This window comes from Artemia sp. Qi Xiang Cuo, chromosome 10 (genome assembly GCF_049724085.1).
Source record: "Artemia sp. Qi Xiang Cuo chromosome 10, ASM4972408v1, whole genome shotgun sequence".
Taxonomy (NCBI): Eukaryota; Metazoa; Arthropoda; class Branchiopoda; order Anostraca; family Artemiidae; genus Artemia; species Artemia sp. Qi Xiang Cuo.
The window spans coordinates 5,132,663-5,145,694 of NC_142803.1; the positions used below are offsets into that span (position 1 = coordinate 5,132,663).

The 13,032-nt window shown below is 35.0% G+C and overlaps 1 long non-coding RNA gene across 1 annotated transcript in view; it reads left to right on the forward strand.

Moving 5' to 3' along the window:
- Positions 1 to 13,032, forward strand: part of LOC148947389 (uncharacterized) — a 39,616-nt gene that overhangs the window by 20,130 nt on the left and 6,454 nt on the right. Inside the window, exon 2 of the long non-coding RNA XR_016142358.1 lies at positions 11,343 to 11,502. This is a non-coding gene — a long non-coding RNA (uncharacterized LOC148947389). The remainder of the gene's footprint in view (positions 1 to 11,342; positions 11,503 to 13,032) is intronic.

Consider the following 13,032-nt stretch of genomic DNA (forward strand, 5'->3'; position numbering starts at 1 on the left):
TCCAATGAAAATTCTGACATACCCCTTTTGCTCAGCGTAGTTAAAAGACAGGTAGTCAAAACATTTGGTTTACTGAAAACAAAACACGTTTGAAATATTTTAAGTTTTCTTACTTTCATAAAGAAAAAATCATCAAAACTTTAAGGAATAAATATCAGTGGATGTCAATTAAACTGACAATCCACAGTCATTTGTTTTTTATTCTTTTTTTCAGTAAAGCGCAATTTGTGTTCTAGTCTTGAGAAGGCATGGGGGTCGTTAGTACTATTAGTACATGGGGGTACTCAGGCTAATTTTTGCTCATTTTGAGTTTGATTCGGCTATTTATTGTTATTTCTGTTCCTTTTTTGTTTCACTTATTTATTGCTAATAATTTGTGGTAGTTTTACATTTGGAAGATTATTTGACTCTATTTTTGCTCATTTTTGGCTTAATGGAGCTCTTTACTTTTTTAAGTTCTTTACTTTATCTCTAGCTCTTTAAGTTTATTTTCAATTAATTCAGAGAATTCGAACTTAAAAGTCTTCTGAATTTTAGTGACCGGCAATGAGTCTAAAAAAAAAAAAAAAAAAACAAGTGGGAAATGCAAAAACCCGAGAAAATAATAAAAAAGTTAAACAAATCTTAAAATATAGAAAAAAAATTAGTTAAAACCTTCAAAATATTAAGCAAAAAGGCCTTAGTTAATTTTTCTTCATCTGTGTAGAAAAACGTAAACAAGGTTTTTCAAATCCGAGAAAGTGTTACGGTCCTATGTGTTTAATTTCTTGAAGGGGTTATTGAAACATAAGAGAAATCAATGCGTGAGTCTCTAACTGGGTTATAGTATTGCCGCTCTGGGCCACATATGCTTACAAGACAAAGGATTTGACAACATATAGCAGTAGATCATATAGGTGTTTTCCATATTACAAATTGGGGGTAACATAGGAAGCTCTCAACTCTAAAAAGGGTCAGCAGCCTAAAAACAAAGTAACAAAATCTGAGCTTGATCGATCCAAAAATAATAAATCGGATAAAGCCTTATATTGTAAGGGGCGAGGGCTTCATGTCTCCATGTCCAACCTCAGCCATGAGACCCGACCACCCCTAATTTAGCCTCAAAGGAAGGAAGTGAATCCAGTCCTAACAAGTCCTAGCATCGTATTAAAATAAACAAGAAAACACAGGTATAGAAAAAACTAGGTTTTTAATATCAAAGAAGAGAATTATAATTAATTAATATTAATTATTTCGTTATAACTAAAAATTCAATATTTATTATTCACAATCAAAGATCAATTCTTATTCTTGTATTGGCTTGAAGTGAAGTTTCTTATATTAAAGAAAGCAGGCATACTAACTAATATGTTAAGGCTAACTTGCTGCTGCTTGAAAGAATCTAATAATATTGTTAAAAAACTTGGATATATACCCATTTACTGGGATTTAACACAATAAAAATAAGAAATAGTAAGGAACATATTGGACTTACATTCTGTAAGTGTGCAAGAAGCTTTAGCAAAGTTATAACCCCAACTGACTTGTATTGTCAGTGTATGTCTACATAAAACATGTTTCCTCCCTTATTTGCCAAACAAACGAAGCTAAAGTCAATACTTGATAGAAAGGGTGTATGTATGTTTACAAATAAGTTTATCGGGTTTAATTATTCTCTGAAAGGGTATTGGCTTAGCCTGAACTGGATTCTACCAAAATTCATAGCAAGTCCATAATAATATACTAAAATTAAAAGGACACTTCTTACAAAACCGACCTTGTAATATAAGCTTGCGTAAATATTATTATGCTGATATATTCGAATAAATATAGAAAATTATTATAGTCGTCCCACTCAATTGTGCTGGCCTTTACAAGGATAAATCATGAAAGACAAAAAACACAAAATTAAGAACACAAATCAGTATAAAGCAATACAAAATAAATGAATTTTAGGCTGCAACGCTATTTAATGAGTAAGTGACCAAGAAAATTGTAAAAACCATTAATCCTCAGAAGATTATCAGCTAAAGGTAGCTTCCGTTCTTTAGCCTTTAACGATTTAATACTATTTGATCATTTGCGGTGCTTGTTGTCTTTTCCTCACATCTACGATCGTGCCTTATCGTGTCATTAAGGAACGTAGAAGCTTTTTTTTACATCACGATTCCCTTTTCTTCAAGGCCGTTGAACAGAATAAGGACAACAAACGATTATCATTTTTCTAATAAGTAAAAGGTTTTAAAAGGTTAAATATTATTTATAGGTATATATTCAACTTATTAATTTATATAGATATATATATATATATATATATATATATATATATATATATATATATATATATATATATATATATATATATATATATGTATATACATTTCTTTCTATTAATTAGTACATACATTATTATTATATTAATTGGTGCTTAGAGGTTAATAGAAACTTAGTAACTAGGGAAGAATCACACATAATCCAAACATTAAGCTAAAACATAACCAAACCAGCTATCATAACTACATCCATTACCCTCTTTCTAAGTTAAGTACTAACTACATCTGTTCTTTTGGGGCTAAGGGTAAAAGAAGAAAGCAAGAAACAGAGCAATTCTAATGAATTAGAATTTTGTCATTTCATCTAGTGACCATTGTGTTCAGTTGACCAGTTCACTCGTAAATTGGAATCCAGTTTCCCGTCTTAAGATATCTGTGGTCCCTCAGTAGTATTGGAATTATTTGGCAATAATATCATAAGAAAGGAATTTAACTTAAAATAAAATATTACTCATTTGTAATTTATATGAATAAGATGGGTATGAAATATTGAATATTCCCTTAAGTTTAAACCAAAATCTCCCTAGGGTTTTAAATTATTTATGCAGTATAAAGCCAGGTTTCAGCATTCCCCTGAGTATGAAAGCTTCAAAAAAATTACAGAAATACCGTTAGCTGTCACAGTTCAGTTTAGTTTAGACTCGAGCTTAAGAGTATTACCATTTTCAAAATTTCAGCTGAAATTTTTTTTATCATTTTTATTTCTTGTTAAAAAAAGAAGGAGATAACAATCAGTGACTATAAGCACTTCATAAATAACAAGAATTCAATTTAAGTGATGAAGGTTGGTAAGCCTTCGATTTTTCTTATGGATAAGCTGAATACATCGGTTATTTCAACTTCCTTAAGGTGTAGAATGGATTGCCCTCTCTCCCTTTTATTGCTTTATGTTGTTCGACAACTACTGGATTGGTGTTGGTAGAATCTGTATTTTGTCTAGAAAATTTAGTTTCGGTGTCAGTTAAAGGTTCCTGCTGCATAGAATCTAGTTGCTTAGCACTATTTTTGGAAGCACAATTTTCCAATTGGGAAGATTGATCAGAAGAAGAATACTGAGGCTCTTGCTCCGTTTCTGAGGAATCAGGTACTATATTTTGAAATATTAATAGTGGATTTATTCTTTGTGTTCTAAGATTGTCAGGTACTTTTTCAACAGTATCAAGCGTACAATCATTGAATTTTCACTTAGAATTTTCTTTCGTTTTCTCTTAATCTGTAATGAGCTTATCATAAGGCTCAGTGTATTTTGGATTATATTTTAGAAATGGTTCATGTTCCATCTTTTTTATATGCCTGGCATTGGCAGTTCTTTTGCGTCCTTCAGAAGGATTTAATGATCCTAAATAGAAAAGATTCCCTTACAATTTTGCCAAAACAGCAAATGAACCACGAAAGGAACATTTTGGTTGATTTCCTTCGTACTGAAGTAATGTCCCGACAGTATACGATGTCACCCACCGCAATATTAACCGCTTTTTATGTCTTATTGTAATGGTGAGCTTGTTTGGCTCTCTGAATTGTAATTTAATTACCATCGTCTACGTTCACAGATTATGAAGCGCGGACACCAGTAACCACGTTCAACAGCTGTGAATCGTGCCAGAAGGGCTGTAGGGGCTCAATTTATTGAACTATCTTTTTCTATTTCCACCAGATCTCTAGCTTTCCTTGAAGATATCACTTCTGCGTAATTTTCAATAGTCAACTCTGCAAGGCAAGTCAGGTTCTGCTTGCCTTTGTTAACGAGAACCAAAGTAGGCATAGCAAATGTCCAAATTGTCTGCTGCAATTAAATCATGCCTCTACTTCTCGTTGGACCACCACTCGTTTTCATTAACGTTTGTTCGATCACCAAATCAGGAGAAAGCGCCACCCAGTAGTTGTCAGTTCTCCGGATCAACAGGTTTTCCTGTAAAATTCTATACTGCTCTGTGTTGTCTTTCCTCAACTGAAAAAATCGACTGCACAAACAGCCAACTAGGCTTCGTGTAAAGATTGTGGCCGGAAGCAGCAAAGCAAGGAAGCATTTCTAACAAAGACTGTAGATAAAGCTCAAAATGCCACTTTGTTCACCTGTCTGGTTCTATCTCAATATTCCAAACAGGCCCAGATATTGAAACCGAGGACGGGCGGTTCTGGACTCGGATTGTCTTTTATAATATGAAATATTTCAATCGTAACTCCCTCAAGGAGCGACTCGTACTCCTGTTTTGTCTTTTCAAGGGATTCTGGTAGCATGTTATTGCCATCAAAAACATTATTATTCAGTTCTGATGATAAAAGGTTCGCATAAAGGGCTATCTCCAACGGCCTCACATAGCATGAGAGACAGATTTTCCTTGTAACAGACTTCGCCCAGCGTTAGGCACATATACTTGACTTATGATTTCCAAAAGTCCCAACTCGGCCACAAGGAAGCGAATGGCTCCTAGGAAACTCATGCGCGTGTGAACTCCACTTAGGACAACAATAGCTTTTCTTAAATCACTTGTGGCAGGCTCTGCATCGACGATACACTTTGCTTTCCAGTAAAGCGGTTGGTCAAACATAATGACTAGAGTTTTTCCAGCTCGACTAGCGCGCTCATTACCTTTATTCTGTTGTCAATTTTTTCGGAAGTAAATAAAACGGTAGAAACCTTTTATATAGCATTGAACCCAGTAATGTAGCAAGTAGTATGGTAGATGGCCCCACTGATTAGATTAGCTAAAGAATGGCACTAAGGAGTGGAAACCGGAAACAGGAGGGAGAGGGGATTCTAGAATACTGGTTTGAAATTATATTTCTCAAGATTCATTTTCTAAGGCGCAATTCCTGGATTTATAGGAAATGGTGAATTGACCAAAATTGATTAAAATAACTAGTTCAAATAAGTCAATTTTGCACAACCGTTTTAGGTGAGATGAGGTACTTGACTACGCAAAATCAATTTTTTATGTTCATTTTCCAATTCGCCACCATTCATTTCATAGGAAACGATCAAAAAATACGACAACCTCTTAATTTCGAGTTTTAACTCCCTCACCAATCCTATACGGTGGAAATGGGCATGAGGGTACAGAAAAATGGAAACCTGAGTTCAGATTTGGAGTCAATTTGTTTGATAGGAAACGACTATTGAAATGCCAAAATTTTTCTAAACACAAAAATTGATTTCCCCCTTCAAGGGTAAATTTGGGACACTTGTGCTTGGGGGATTTTGGTAGATTTTTGTCGTGTAGTTAAGCTGATTTTTATGAACATTTTAGTGTAAAAGAAATTCTGCTCTAGTTTCCACGAGGTTTGATATTTTTATTATTCCTTATTTTTCCTCCTCTAGAAGACATTATCTGCAACTTCATAAACTATTTTCCTAAAATTGTTTCACTATAGACAATTGTAAACAATTGTAAAATTGTTTAATTCTAAACTCTCCAATTTAGTATTCAACCGTCCTTAGAACGGTGTTCGAGCTAATGAAACTAACGTGCATACTATGCTGCTTTTTCTGCAAAGAATTACTATCATATCGATTTGCATATTTGGAATTAATGTTAAAACGTATTTTAAATGATGTATTCCTGTTTAAATTCACAAATAAGATATACATTGTAAACTGTAATTGTAAATTGTAAATATAAAAAAAAAACGCATCAAAAATTTATTTGTATGCATTTTTATAAAAATTTCGGAGAGGGAAAGAGTAAAGCCCGGTCACCCTTTCCCCTTACAGCCTTGCTTACCATTATTTAGCTATTTAGAAAAATAGCCTACTTTATATTTTAGTCGAAACTTCTTTGCTGTATTGTCGTATCTTCTTTATTTTGAAGTCCTCGTCATTATGAAGTCTTTATTTTATATATTCTGCTTCTTCGGCAAAGAATTACTAACATATCGATTTGGTATTTTAAGTGGTGTATTCCTTCAGATGGGGGCATTAAGAAGACATAAGAAGTGAGGAATAGAATACTGTTAGCTCCATTGCCACAATGTTGTATTTGATTGTTTCTTTCTGAGATTCTTTCTTCCTTTTTTAATCTTTGAAATTTATTAATAAAAGTGTCAACACAATTTATGGAAGATGCGATTGAGGATTTTGAAATACTTTCCGGCAGTGTTTTAACATAAAAATGAACCCCTATGCTTTCTAAAAGGTAGAATGTAATTTGTACTTTACTGAAAAAAATTCAAATGAATATACTGAAAAAAATATGCATTGTCAGATTAATATGCATTTCCTTATATTTATTCCTTAAAATCTTGATTAATTTTTGATTTCTTAAAGTTATAAAATCAAAACATTTAAAAGAATTTTTTTCAGTAAAGTAAAAATTATATTTTGGTTTTTAGAAAGAATAGGGACTTAGAACCCTACTCATATTAATTTCTGCTCGTTTTAAGTTTGACTCTGTTATCTATTTTAATTTATGTTTGTTTTGGGTTTCATTTATTTAGTTTCGTTCGCAATTAGCGATAAGGAAAAAACTAAAGCGAGATGGGCCGAACATTTTGAGAACTTGCTTAGCGAGATAGAGTTGCAGGAAAAAATATAGAGGAAAATGAAAAATTAGTTATTGAAGATTATAAATATGATTTTTGAAAAAGGGGAAGTACCTAACGATTTTAGGAAAACCTTAATTAAGCCATTTTATAAGAAAGGTGATAAAAGTGAGTGTGATAATTATCGAGGCATTAGTCTGGTCTCTGTAGGTAGCAAATTACTTAGTAATACGATACTTTTTAGACTGAGAAATGTCGTAGACAAAGTTTGAGGAGACTAATAGGGCATTCTTAGAACAAGTCGAGCTCATATTAACTAGACGGATCCACTTAGGTTAATAGTTAAAACAGCCCTGTCTAGCTGAGCGCCATTCTTCCCCGCTTTTGAGTCTGACGTTGTAGCTGGCGACTTCGTTGGTAGAAGAGCATTCGTAAAGGTCGTTTCATTTTGTGTCAAACAAGGACAATGTAATTAGCTTATTCGTGCTATACACGAGAATAACACTTCTGCCGCTAATGCAGGAAATAAGGTTAGCAGCTGGTTTTGTATTAAATCAGGAGTAGAGCAGGGTTGTGTTCTGTCCCCCCTTATATGGATTATTTTGATGGACTTTGTTTTAAGGAGCACAGGAGAGGCAATGGGAGACCACGAAATTAAATGGGGAGGAAAAAGTCTCCTGGACTTGGATTATGCTGATGATTTAAGCATCCTAGATGAAAGTGTGAGCAAAATGAATGAAGTTTTAGAGGTATCGCGTGTTCAGAGTGCTAGAATTGGTTTGAAAATTAATGTTAAGAAGACTAAGTCACTAAGGCTAGGAATAATTGAAGATGAAAAGGTGACGTTGGGTAATGAAATGATTGATCAGGTGGACAGCTTCACTTACCTTGATAGTGTTATTAGTAGAGACGGTGGGAGACGTGAAGATGTTAAAAGTAGAATAGCTAAGGCTCATGGTGTTTTTTTACAGTTAAAAAAAGTTTGGAAGAATAGGAAGATAAGTCTGAAAACCAAGATTAGAATATTAGAAGCTACAGTGATGAAAGTGGCCAAATATGGCTCTGAAGAATGGGCGCTATGAAAAACGGATGAAGATTTGCTATATTTTTCAAGGGAAATTGCTTAAGGATTGTTCTGGGTACCCGGCTGACTGACCGTATTTCAAACAATAGACTATACGAAAAATGTGGTTCAATACCGCTCTCTAGGGCTATAATGAAAGAAAGGTTGAGGTGGTTAGGGCACGTTGTGCGGATGAAGGATGACAGATTGCCGAAGATTGTTCTTTTTGGCCAACCATCTAGGGCTAAACGGAAAGCAGGTCGTCCCCGTCTGGGGGGGGGGAGGACGTAATAAAGAAATATTTAAAGGAAATGGGAACTTCGTGGGCGGGTGTAAAAAGGGAGGCTTTGAATAGATTGGGGTGGAGGAGGACCGTGCGTAGCTGTGTTGGCCTCAGGCGGCTTGGTTCTGCGGTGAATTGTTAGTAGTAGTAGTAGTATTTTATTTATTGATACTGATTTGTGGTAGTTGTATACTTGATAGATTATTTGATACAATTTTTCTTCATTTTTTGTTTAATGGAGTTCTTTACTTTTTTTTGAAAAACTTATTTTGTGGAAAACGTTTTTATTAATTACTTCTGTTCGTTTATATTGACATAGTCTTTATCAGGGAAAAAGACTGAGCCTTTTGCTGTGGGGGGTTTGTCATCCTCAAAGACATGATTTCCAGACCTTTTAACCACGTTGAACAAAAGGTTATCTCAAAATTATTATTGAATGTGTTCGGGGAAATGGGGAGCGTGAGAGGGGGGTTAGTTGCTCTCCTATCACTTTCGACTATTAAAAAGGGCACTAGCCCTTTTAATCTCCAATCGAATGAGCCCTCTTTGAAGTTTCTTCAACAACGCTTTCTATAAAAACCTTGTATGCCCCAGGGCATAACTTACAATCCGTACCCTGAGGCTTTTGGGGTTGTCATCCTCAAAGACCTAATTTCCAAAACTTTCACCTACGTTGAAAAAAATGGCCATCTTAAAATTTTGATTGGATGTGTTCGGACAAATGGTGGGCGTGAAAGGGGGGTTAGTTGCCCTCCAATCACATTCTTTTTTTAAAAAGGGCACTAGCCCTTTCAATTTCCAACTGAATGAGCCCTTTTTGAAGCTTCTACGGCAATGCTATTTATAAAAACCTTATATGCCCCCAGGGCATAACTTACAACCTTTGCCCTGAGGCGTGTGGGGGGTTTGTCATCCTCAAGGACATACTTTCTAGAACTTTGAACTAAGCTGAACAGAATGGCTATGTCAAAATTTTGATGGGAAGTGTTTGGGGACATCGTGGGCTTGAGAGGGGGGTTAATTGCCCTCCAATCACTTTTGACTATTAAGAAGGGCACTAGCTCTCTCAATTTCCAATCGGTTGAGCCCCTTTTGAAGTTTCTACGATAACACTTTCTATAAAAACCTTATATGCCCTCAGGGCATACCTGGAAACCATTGCCCTGAGGGTTTTTTGGGGTTAACATCCTCAAAGGCAGAACTTTAATCAATGCTGAATGAAATGGCTATCTCAAAATACTGATTGGATGTGTTTGGGGAAATGGTGGGCGTGATTGGAGGGTTAGTTGCCCTCCAATCACTTCCAACTATTAAAAGGTCACTAGCTCTTCCAATTTCCAATTAAATGAACCCCTTTTGAAGTTTCTACGACAACGCTTTCTATAAAAGCCTTATATACCCTAGGGCATAACTTACAACCCTTGCCCTAGGGCTGTGGGGGGGGGGGGGTCATCCTCAAAGACCTAATTTCCAAAACTTTCAACTCCGTTGAACCAAATGGCTATCTTAAAATTTTGATTGGATGTGTATGGGGAAATGGTGGGCGTGAAAGGGGGCTTAGCTGCTCTCCAATCACTTTCGAATATTAAAAAGGGCACTAGCCCTTTGAATTTCCAATCGAATGAGTCCTTTTTGAAGTTTTTACGACCCTGCTTTCTATAAAAAAAACTTATATGCCACCAGTGCATAACTTACAACCCTTGCCCTGAGGGCTGGGGGGGAAGTGTCTTTCTCAAAGACATAATTTCCGAATCTTTCAACTACGTTGAACAAAATGGCTATCTTAAAATTTTGATTGGATGTGTTTGGGAAAATAGATGGCGCGGAAGGGGTGCTAGTTGCCTTCCAATTCCTTTCGACTAGTAAAAAGGGCACAAGCCCTTCCAATTTCCAAGCAAATCAGCCATTTTCGAAGTTTCTACGATAACTCATTGAATACGAAGTGCCCTGGCCTAAAAGAAAAAAAAACAACAAAGAAATAAATAAATAATACATTGTGCCAACATCTTTCTTTACTTAAGCAGCGCTACTGCGCGGCCTATGATTCATTTATATGGCGTGCATTGTTTTTCCGGGAAGAATGGTCTACTGCAGGTCAGCATGACTTCTGAGACTGGGAGGCTATATAAGTACCCTTTCACTCGATCTGTTAGATAACTAAATTTTTTTATGGGGGTAAGGGTTAAAGGTCATGGTCTAAAAATTTGTTCCTGATTATGTATATTTTGTGTTCCTAATTATGTATATTTTGTGCAAGCTTTTACCTATTGTTTATTATTTAAAGATCACCGACCTTTCCAACGAGTACACTCTTGAAATGACACGTTTACCCGTGTACATAAACAAAAAAGTATACATCCGATTTCTTGGATTATTCACAATATCTCAAGAATGGCATAGGCTTAAGGAATCGAGTTGAAACTATGAGGAAATACTGGAAAGTAGGAGGGGGCGAGCGTAATTAAAAATTTAGATTTTGATAGGAGGATAGAATTAATTTAAAAGATACTGCTTATCGAGTTCATTTATGTACAATTCCTGCTTTATATTGAAGAACGACTCTGGAGATGGGGATGAAATTGTCAAGCTAAGTTTGGGTAAAGGACGGTTAAGGATAGAGCAAAGGAAATCCAAATTTAATGAAGATAGCATGTGATAAACAATGTTGGTCACCAATCTAAACAAACATAATATTTTTTCGCTCTAAGCTCTTATAAAAATTATAGGTTATGTATGGTTAAGTGTCGAGATAAACCGAAAGATACTATGTGCTACTAGGTTGTCAAAATGGCTTGGCTACAATGTATGATTAACGGCTCGGGTGTTCAATTGAATTTCCAGTTAATGTTCCAGAGGATCTTGAAATAAACATAGGACACTGTGCATCCCACTGATGAAAATGGCATATCTGCAGTACCCCAGGAACGGTTGGGGCTATTAAGTTGAAAGTTTCATGGAATTTTGAGAGGGTGTTAAACTAAATCTAAAGACGCTACCTACATTTTCGCTGTGGAAATTCGTATCTAATGTATTTTTGGAATGGCTTAGGGTCCCAAGTTAAAACTCTCACTGAACTTTGTGGAAGGTATTGAACTACTGCAAAAGATTTTATTTGTATCAATATTGTCAAAATAGTGTATTCGTTGTATCTATGGAACGGCTATGATAATAATCATATCTTTTTTTTTTTATGATTGTTTTCCAGAATTAGGAGATGAAATGGCAGCAAATGATGATATCCTTAACGATTTAAAATATTCTGATTCGATAGCTAAGCGAGAAGTGAATTCACCAGTCATTTTGACGCAATTAAAACTTAGATTGGGATTTTCCTGGGACCAATCTTTTTGATTGCCGAAATAAAGGTATGTTTCTGTGGTATTGATATTGAAGTATAGTAGTTTAAAAAACTTTCCACAAAACAAGTTTTCAAACAAAGTAGAGCTGAATTAAGCCAAAAATCAGCAGAATTAAAGTCAATTGATCTTCCAAGCGTAAAACTACCACAAATCACTATCAATGAATAAATAAAACTCAAAACAAACATAAATCATAGGCAGCGCAATCGTGCTGCCTAAGTAAAGAACGACGTTGGCACAATTTATTATTTATTATTTTTTATTTACCAGGGCAGGAGTTGTCGTAGAAACTTCGAAAAGGGCTCATTCGATTGGAAATTGGAGTGGCTAGTGCCTCTTTTAATAGTCGAAAGTGATTGGAGGGCAACTAGCCCCCCCCCCCCCGGCCCATAATTCCCCCAAACACATCCAATCAAAATTTTGAGATAGGTATTTTGTTCAGCGTAGTTGATTTTCAGATAGAAAATATATTTTTGAGGAGGACACTCCCCCACAACCCTCAGGGCAAGGGTTTTAAGTTATGCCCTGGGGGCATATACGAACGATGTTGACACAATGTATTATTTATTATACATTATACTCAAAACGAGCAGAAATTAACATAAGTTGGGCTCAAAACCCCTATTCCTTCCCAAGGCCAGAACAAAATTTGCACTTTACTGAAAAAATACAAATGAATGTGCATTGTCAGTTTAATATACATATACTGATATTTAGTAATCAAAATGTTAATATTATTTGATTTATTAAAGTTATAAAAGTAAAAACCTTTATATTTTTCAGTAAAGTGCAAATTTTGTTCTGGCCTTGGGAAGGCATAGGGGTTTTGAGCCCAACTTATGTTTGACTCGGTTATTTATTGTAATTTCTGTTCGTTTTGGGTTTCATTTATTTATCGATGCTGATTTGTGGTAATTTCATGCTTGGTGGATTGTTTGATTTTATTTTTGCTCATTTTTTGTTTAATGAAGCTCTTTACTTTTCTTTGAAAAACTTATTTTGTGGACAAAGTTTTTTTTAATTAATTACAATAAATAGCTGAATCAAACTCAATACGAGCAAAAATTAACATGATCAGAGCTGATAACCCCGGTGCCTTCCCAAGACTAGAACATAATTTGTGCTTTTCATGGAAAAAAAAATACATTTTATATTTTTTTTCTATAAGAATCCATAGTTTGCCTGGCTATTTGTGTTTTGGGAAAGAATTTTCAATAATTTTTAATTTGGTTTTATACCTCCTCAAGTTGAACTGACAAATAAAACTTAATATCATTCCCGGAAGATTCTATCCATGCTCTTGTTCAGCCTGGATGCACTTGCACTCATTTTTTTATTTAAATTGTAAGAGCAGAAGTAGTAACAGTAGTAGCCCTGAAAGTTTCAACTTAATACCCCAGTCGTTCTCGATATATTGCAGAGGTTATTTATTGACAACCATAAAAACAATGTAATTTGATTTAGTTTTAAACAGCCATTTATTTCTAAAGCATAATGGACCAGTTGCATAATCGTGGTGGGTTGACATGCCCAATA